The sequence below is a fragment of the Ambystoma mexicanum genome, chromosome 4q, assembly GCF_040938575.1.
Source record: "Ambystoma mexicanum isolate Mex_15411 chromosome 4q, UKY_AmexF1_1, whole genome shotgun sequence".
Taxonomy (NCBI): Eukaryota; Metazoa; Chordata; class Amphibia; order Caudata; family Ambystomatidae; genus Ambystoma; species Ambystoma mexicanum.
The window spans coordinates 1,053,583,561-1,053,593,094 of record NC_090928.1 but is presented as its reverse complement, the minus strand read 5'-3'; positions in this window follow the sequence as shown (position 1 = coordinate 1,053,593,094).

The following is a 9,534-nucleotide window of genomic DNA, read 5'->3' as shown; positions in this document are numbered from 1 at the left end:
AGGTGTTGCAGGCCTTGAAAAGGGCTAACCTCACTATCAAGGCCACCAAGTGCCAGATAGCTCAGGGGAAAGTTACCTATCTTGGTCATGAGGTAGGAGGGGGTCAAATCCAACCTCTCTCCAGTAAAGTACAGGATGTACAGAACTGGGAGACCCCCACTACTCAAACCCAGGTGAGAGCCTTTTTGGGCCTCACTGGGTACTATCGCAATTTCATGGCAGACTATGGAACCATAGCTGCACCCCTGACAGCTCTAACTTCACCCAAACAGCCTAGGAAGGTTAATTGGACCGAAGACTGTCAGAGGGCCTTTGATGGCTTGAAAGAAAGTCTGTGTAGGGCACCTGTGTTGTGTGCGCCTGACTACAGCCGACCCTTTATCGTCCAGACGGATGCCTGCAACACCGGAATTGGAGCTGTCTTGTCCCAGTTAGATGACAAAGGGAGAGAACATCCTATCATATTCATCAGTAGACAACTCAAGGGTAGAGAACTTAGGTGGGCTACTGTTGAAAAGGAGTGTTTTAGCATAGTTTGGAGCCTTAGGCGTTTTAGGCCCTACCTTACGGGGTCTACCTTCAAGGTCCAAACAGATCATAAGCCCCTGAAGTGGCTTATGCAGATGAAGGGTGAGAATCTGAAATTGAAATTGCTCAGGTGGTCCATTAGCCTGCAAGGACTAGACTTCACCATAGAGCACAGACCAGGGAAGAGTCACGATAATGCAGATGGCCTTTCCAGAAGGTATGTTGACTGTCTGGATGAGGGTGTCTATCCCGTGGGAGATTAGACACCCTCCACCTCAGTCTGGGGGGGGCGACTGTGATGCTGGAAATGCATCAGAGGGACAGGGCCTCTGAATCCTTGTCCTTTACTGCTTTTTATCGTGTGTTCTGTCGTGTTTTCTGCCCAGGAGTCCATGTGGGATTCCTGGCAGTGCAGCTCTCTCTTTTGGTTTGGTGAACAGACCCATGGGATACCCTTATGGCACCCATGGGTAGGGGTACAACCCTGTGCCCCTAGTGTATGTTTTTGGGCACCTGTGGGTGGCCCACAGAGCAGGGTATGGGCTGGTGGCAGCTCCATGCTGAATTTCACAGGTGCTCTGGGTGTCCTCCATTTTGGGATACCCAGGCCCTGCCATTGGGATCAGTTGATTCCTGATAGGAAACAAGATGGCCCCTGTGGCCTCTTGCTTTCTATTGCCTGTTACCTTGTTTTCCCAAAGTCCTGGGAAGCCCTGACTCTGTCCCTTCCCCCTGACTGGCTGTTGGGTGAAGTTCCATATATGGTGTTGTTGTGAAGGCCCAGCTAGACTGACTGGAGCCTTCCCAGTGACTGTATGTTGTGGGTACCTCCTGTGGGTGGGACCTGGGTGAATGGAGTGTGTGACCAATATACACTCCTTGTTGTGGTTGTCTGGTTTCTGGCATGAGAGACAAAGACTGAGACAGCCCTGCCCGAAACTGGCCTGAATGCAGTGTGTAGTGTTGAATGGCTGGGTACTTGTCCCAATCCACATTCCTTGTTGTGAGTGTCTGAAAGGGAGGAGTGTGGCCTGAATGCACTGTGTGCCTGATTGGCTGACTGACTGCATGAATGCCCTTCTGTATGATTGGCTGCTGAGTGTGTGCCAGCAGTGTGGATGAGAGACAGAATAGTATATCTGGGGACCTCTCACCACTGGTAATTGTTCAGAAGCGTTCTGGAGCTGAGTCTCCACTCTAAGAGTAACTGGAACTGCTGATCCTCAACGCCCAGCTGGAAGAAGAAGACTTGCTGCTGCATTTGCTTCGACCGATCCGAAGGCTGCCGAAATCGTCGAAGACTGACCCGAGAGAGGACCTGGTAAGGCGCCCTCTTCCCGTGCTCCGAGGGACCATCGAGCACCGCTCCATCTTCACCGAAGCGCCCTGGAAGTCAGACCCACGAAAGGCTGCCGACCGGAGACGGGACTACCGAGGAGATCGAAGTGAAGCACCCGGACATCGCCGCTGTCGAAGTCCATTGCCGTCGACCAGGGTTCGCAGGTTTGTGTAACCGCTGGAGGCCCGTCGAAGTTGTGTTGCCCAGCCGTGGGGACCACTTGACGCCGTGCCGCCGACGACCGGAGCCGCCCGCTCCTTTTCCTAAGAACATTCGAATCGAAGGACTCCCTCGTCCGCACCGTCGACCGCTTTGTCCTGCCGGAGAAAGTCGAGGACGACCAACGCGCCGAGGAGAAACCTGCCGGTGGGTTTCCCGCCACCCGAAGACCACAAAGACTCGAACGACTCGACGCCCTTGCTGGGCCCCCGTCTTCACAATCTTTGCGGTCCAAAACAATTGTCATCGAGGTGCCCCGCACGCCTCTGCCTTGCAGGACGCCAACGCTCCGTCATCGACGAGCACCGCTTGGATCGAAGCTGCCGCCTCATCGACGCCGTTCTACCCTGTTTGTTGTCGGACGTTCGACGCCCCATGTCTCCCGCTTGAAAGGGAAGGCATTCAAGAAGGGCCGTTGATTCCCCGCCGCCGAACGCCGAGTTCCTCAACACTTCTCGACGCCTCTCGACGATCCGTGACTCCCGCTTGAAAGGGGGTCGCTCAAGAAGGATCTGTCGACGCCTCTTTGAAGAACTCGACTCCACCAGGTACATTGGGGGGGTAAAAACATTATAGGAGGGAATAAGACTTGCAGAACAATATATGGACTGGGCTTGTACTATATCTTTATTTTACAGGTTGCCCAGGTGGGGGGATCTCCACACAGAACTGTGTCTAGTGGTAGGGGCCAGTATTCTGCCTATTGCTCAACCATCTTATTTTCTCTCCTCTCTCTATTGCTGGTTTCACTCTATTGAATTGTGTGACATTGTTACAGTATTGTTGATGCATTTTAATGAGATCTAATACAAAGGGTGGTACCACTTTAGAATTGTATATATTTGCCATTGTTGATTTTCCTAAGTACAAAGTGAGTTATTATGATAAGTGTACATAACCTTCAATATTGATTATATGAAGACTGTGTTCTAACCAATACAGTGTGTGGACATTCCTTTGTGGGGGCTTGGGGACTACACTGTACTTAAGAACCAGCCTGCATCACCTCCTGAGAAGCTAGGCCTTGATTGCTCGACCATAGCTACCGAATAGAGAATCTAGGCTGGGGTCCTCTGTGCCTCCCCTCTACCATATAGAGAGCAGAAGTACAGACCACCCCCTACCAGTCCTCTACACTAACCACACCCAAAAGCTAGACCGCATAGCACAGTTCATAGAACTGAGCTATGTGGGGGCATCCATATTGCACCAAAGTCCATTACCAAGTCCAGTTCTCAAGCCTTTCCTCTGAACATGTATGAGCCTGGCGCCAAAGGCACCAGGACTGCTTCCACAAGGGCCTCAGATGAGATGGGGAGGCCTTTAAGGACAATATGGAGGATCGTAGCCTGGCTCCAGTGTTTTTCCTATGAGGGTTAGGGACAGGGATCATGACACCTTAGGCCGTGGCCACTTGACATGTTGCTCCAACAGGTTTCATTGAGGGCCACAAGCCATGACCTTCGGCAGTAGCCACTTTCCATATTGCGCCATTACGTTCCCAAATGTAACCCACTAGCTATAGCCTTCGACCAGACCCAATACCCCCTCTATCACTGTAGCCTTAAAACTCCCTTTTTTTATTAATCTATTTTTTTTAAAACTTTTTTCCATACCTGCGGTTAATAATAGTAATGTACTACAGATACCCGTGGTTAACCATATATGTTCACAAATAACCAGGGTTATTGAAAAAAATTCACCCAAAATCCATAACTCTTCCAAGCACTCCCAGGCACTCGCCAATTGCCCCCTCCCATCTTGCCATGCTCCCCCGGTACCTTTTTCCCTCCCTAGTCCTCTCCCATTCCCCCAAACACTAATTGTTTTATGTGATGCACTTTAAATCCTGAACGCGTCTTCGATTGCAACTACGGTTATCCCGTGAGTTGCCTGTGCTATTCCCGTGGATTTGTGAAAACATTCAACCTCTTAACTTGGTCCCCAGCCCCCCAACACAAATTCCCAATGTCACATGGTGTCTTATTTTCCGCTCCCCACATCTAGCCTGATGCCATATCACCCTTTTTCCTCGTCCAAATGTTTTTCCAAACTTTTTATTTTCGACTAACCCTGGAATACCCACGGTTATCTCTCACAATGAGCACATAATAAAATTTCTGCTTTTTCATTTCTGAAAAGCCTTTCTGATGCATTGTGGGATACATATGTAACTATAACTTTGGGAAAAGGGTGAGCCTCCTTCCATATCAAATATTTTAATAACTACTGGATGGAACAACCCCTGAGCCCACCCAGAAATCGAGTCAATGCTTCATGCCCGGGTTGTTTTGTACCTGGTCCAATTCCATCGAGCGGCTTTTGCTGTGGCCTTGCCAGAAACTTTGACTTTTTCTCTATGGGAAAATTAATGGGAGTAGGCTGAAAATCGTTTTTTTTTTCCTAATCACTTTTCATTTTTTAATGAATCTATCCTGAATTTCTAGTCTGGGGGTCCATGATAAACTTTTTGTTTGCAAAATGTGAGCCAAATCCATCATGCAAGTCGAAAGTTATTATCAATTTAATTTTTGGGTTTCCAATATATATTGCTGACTTTCTTTGAAAATTAACACATTTTAAAATGTATTCTATTTCCTCCAAAATCAATACCAAGCAATGGTACTGGGGAAATGTGTCATAAACATCAACATTACCATTTTAGCAATGAGTCTCCCCATGTAAATATGGTGGTGGGGGTTCATAGCATATGCATATAAAAAAGGAAATACAAGTCAAAATGAGCAGCGTCCCAATCTTCATGCCTGCATTTAGGGAAGCTGCACCCTCAATATAGAATCACAGGATATTGATTAATCAACAATGTATCCACCCAAGATTACGATTCTCTAAGGATACCAAATAACCTCCCTCCCAATTCTCTTAGATGATTTGGGTTTATCTAATTTGAGGTTTTATGACTTCAACAAAATGTCACCTGTGAAATGTTTCATTTTTTCTTTTTATTGCAATGTTTCTATGGAAATGGTTCAGCGGTTTTGGCCAAAATGACCTTACCTAAAGTTCCGACCCTTACAAAAAGTACATAAATGCATTCCAACAAAAATTCGAACACCAAAAGTTCAACCTTTTGTGGTAGGCATTTCAGGTAGGTAAAAAAAATAAAAAGACTACAGGGGCTGCGGTGGTGTCCCTCGCAACACCGCGCTCACCATACTATACAGTGTAGTGAGCGGGGGTTGCAGGGGACACCCCTGCAGCTCACCGACCAAAGGTTTACAAAAAAAAAAAAGAAAAGGACCCTGCGGCATGGAAGTGAAAGGGAACCAGTGTTGCAGGGACGCAGTGCATCAGAAAGAAAGGTAAGTAGGGGGTGGGGGTGTGTTGGGGGTTTGAGTGGGGGTGTGTTGGGGGTGTGGGAGGGGGTGTGTGGTTGTATGGATGTGGTGTTTTTTTAATAAATGTCTACATGGGAAATGTACAAACAATTTTGTAGTGCGTGCATTTCCCATGCAGACCTTTTGCATGCAGTGATTTCCGTTGCGGGAAAATCACATAAATCCGGTTCAGCTAAGCTCCCTTTCATCCCAATATCTATTTTAAATTACTAGGCTTTCTTGCATCACAATTTATCAGTCAGTTGTGTAAATATGGAAGGTGAACACACTTTCACAAATTCAGTGTCAGATTGCACCTGTGTAAACATGCACGATTCAACTTAATTAACTCTCATTTATATAATGCTATAATGCTACACTCTTTGTGCTGGGAAATACTTTCTGTTTTACACTGCACAAACAGCGCAGAGAAAGGCAGAAAAGGACTGTGGGGGTCATTACGAGTTTGGAGGCACCCATGGCGCTATTTGCGCCATGGCTGCCTCCAAACCCGGGTCCGGGTCCGGTGTCACTGAATGGGGACTTACCGGGTCATTCCAACCTTGGAGGACCCGGTAAGTCCCCATTCAGTAAACCATTCCCCATTCCCATTGAGCCCATATATGGCTCAATGGGAATGGGGAACGAGCTAATAACGGGTCCCGCTAACAACGGCTGGTCAGACCAGCTGTTCCTGCTGGGACCCGCTAAGGGACCTCAGAATATGGCAGTAGGGGGTTAACGGCAGTGGCATCCTTACCGGTGCCGTTAACCCCCTACCGCCATACTCGTAACAACCCCCTGTATTTTCTTATTTAAATGTAATCTCGCTGAGCTTTTAATACAGTGACATCAGGATATGTTTTATTCTAATAGGACAATCTAATTTAAAAAATAACACAATCTAGTCCAATGCTTAGATCACCACTTATATGCCAGTGTGTTTAAATAGTGTGTACAACATCTATACGTACAACACTGACATTCATATTCCTATATCCTATTCCCATTTTGTTTGTGATCATTTATCAGCCAATGCATGCTGTGCACAGGAAAAATACAGTTTGTTCTACAATAAATCAGATTTCATTTGACTTTAAATAGAGTGAGAAAGCAATCTTGCATTTCATACTAAAATGCTAAAGTCTTCTATTTGGGATCAGTTTCCATTATTGGCTCCTGCCTCTCCCCGAGTCCACCCACATCAGGGATATGGCAGAGAAAAGATTCCAAGGGACATATCTGTAATTACATTTTTTTTATTCACAAGTTAAATAATTCTTTAAAGTCAGAGAGCCAGCATGGACCCTCAGAGTTTCCAGGCAATTTTCCAGAGTTACTTAGGTCCTTTAGGAAATCAGGTCTGTCTCAGGTAAATGTGATTCATGTTTCCTCATTTCCAAGGCCCAATCACCTCCATATAGTATTCAAGCACCTAAATCATGCATTTGGGAGAGGGGTTAATCTTTCTGAAGCCTTTAGACTTCTATCTGTTCTCCCAACGTCATGTGTGTTTCTCTTTATACACTGTCTAATATTCACACTCTATGTCATATTAACAGCATACTTTTTAATTGGTCAAGTATTTCCATTGGCTACTGAACAGGGTGTCACTCCCATAGAAATCACCCCTTCTTTGCACAGGTTGATCATATTCCTCCACATGTGAATGGGTGGGATTGTTCACCTCTTTTTATAGCAACATTACAAATCGATGAAATTTGGATTTTTAGATTCTCATGACCCTCAAGAATTCAGAAATACGTGGCCTGAATTAGTAAGATTTCTGACAGGGCTATTGATATTTATTATTTTTGTATTATTAGTACCCAGCGAGGGGTGTGTGGTGGCCTCCCAGCCAATCAGGAGGCACAGATCAGGGCTTTTCCACACAGTGAAACTCCCGCTCTGAGCATCTTTGGAGCTGGAGACCACCATCTTCCCTCCCCACTAATCAGGTAAGTGTGCCATCTGTGATGCTGGAAATGCATTGGACGCACAGAGCCTCCATGTCCTTGTCCTGTACTCTTTTACCATGTGTGTTCTGTGTTGTTTTCTGCACAGGAGTCCATGTGGGACTCCTGGCAGTTCTGCTCTTCCTCGTTTTGGTTGTGGTGAACAGAGCCTTGGGATACCCTTATGGCACCTATGGGTGGGGGTACAACCCTGTGCCTCTAGTGTTTGTTTTTGTGCACCTGTGTGTGGCCCACAGATCAGGGTATGGGCTGGTGGCAGCTCCATGCTGAATTTGACAGGTGCTCTGAGTATCCTCCATTTTGGGATACCCAGGCCCTGCCATAGGAATCAGTGAATTCCTGATAAAAGACAAGATGGCCCCTGTGACCTCTTGGTTTCTATAACCTGTTAACTAGTTTTCCCAAAGTCCTGGGAAGCCTGGACTCTGTCCCTTCCCCTGACTTGATGTTGGGTGGAAGTTCCATATATGGTATTGTGGGGAAGTCCAGTCCAGACTGGCTGGAGCCTTCCCAATGACTGTATGTTGCGGGTACATCCTGGGGTTGGGAGCTAGGTGAATGGAGTGTGTGACCAATATACATGTCATGTTATGGGTGTCTGGTTTCTGGTGCGTGACACAATGAATGAGACAGCCCTGCCCGAAACTGGTATGAATGCAGTGTGGTGTGCTGAAAGACTGGGTGCTTCCCCCAATCCACATTCCTTGGTGTGAGTGTCAGGATGGAGAAGAATGGCCTGAATGCACTGTGAGCCTGATTGGCTTCCTGCCTGCTGAATGCCCTTCTGAATGATTAGCTCCCTGAGCCTGGCTCAGCAGTGTGAATGAGAGACAGAACATATCTGGAGACCTCTCACTGACTACAATCGTTCAGAAGCTGAAGTCGAAACTTGATGCTTAACCTTGAAGCCCAGCTGGAAGAAGAAGGCTCTGCTGCTGCTTTCCTTCGACGCAATCCGAAAGCTGTCATGTCTCCAAGAACTGATCCAAGAAGGAACCTGCTAAAAGGAGGCCTGTCCCTGAGCTATGAGGGAAGATTCTGCAGAAGCTGATCTTCATCAAGGCACCCTGGAGGTCAGCCCCAAACAGCTATCGACCAGAGACGGGGTCCGCCGAGAAACACTGAAGTAAGCACCAGGATGTCAAGGCCATGGACGACCATCACCGTCGACTAAGGTTCGGAGGACCGATGTAACCTCATCGAAATGGAGCCGCAACGCTCCATTGCCTAGGACACTTTGAAATCAAGGACTCCCTTGCCATCACAATCAACCACTTTGTCATGCCAAAGAAAGTCGAGGTCATTGATGAAATGCGGAGAATCCTCTGGTGGGTTACCCACCACCCAGAGTCCACAAAGACATTGACAAAGATCCAAAAGCCAGCCGTGGTCAAGTCCTGATCGGCGATGCCAAATGCTGATCACCCCATGCCCAACCTGGGCCTAAGTTCTTCATCGATCTGCTTTGCAGCAGCAAACTCTTGTCATCGAAGTGTACCACACGCCTCATCTTCACAGGATGTCCATGACCGATCATCGACGAGCACCGCAAAGGTCGAATCTGCTCCCTTGACAGCAGGGTTCACATTTCTTCGTAAGAATCTCGACTACCCATGGCTCCTGATTTAAAGGGAGTCCACTCAAGAGCGATCCATCCATCGACAAACCACCTGTGGGATATATTGACCCACTCAGCTGTGCTATACCACATCACTTTGCTGCATTTGTGCAAGACACAGCAAAATGGCTGCGCTGGCTCCTGTGCGCACCAGTATCTCAAAACTACATTTTTAACAACCAAAAAGATGGCTGCATCATCCTGCCACCCACATTTCAGGTGGAGTGACACAGGGGACACACTGCAGGAGCGTGCCAGCGTGCTCTGAGACATTTAACTGGAATTAAGTGAAAGAGGCAGCATTGCTTTGCTGAAAAACCAATGATCCCTTTCCAAATGAAAGCTTGTTTACCTTTAAAAATGCTGCTTGAGGCTAAATTCATCAATTTCGCATGAAACTACTATGATTGGAAAGACCCTGCCATGCCCAGAAGAGGTCCTTGTGCCTCTGTAAACCGGGCATAATTCCTGAATGAAAGGCCCAGTCAAAGTAACTTGGAAAGAAATCAACAAGGA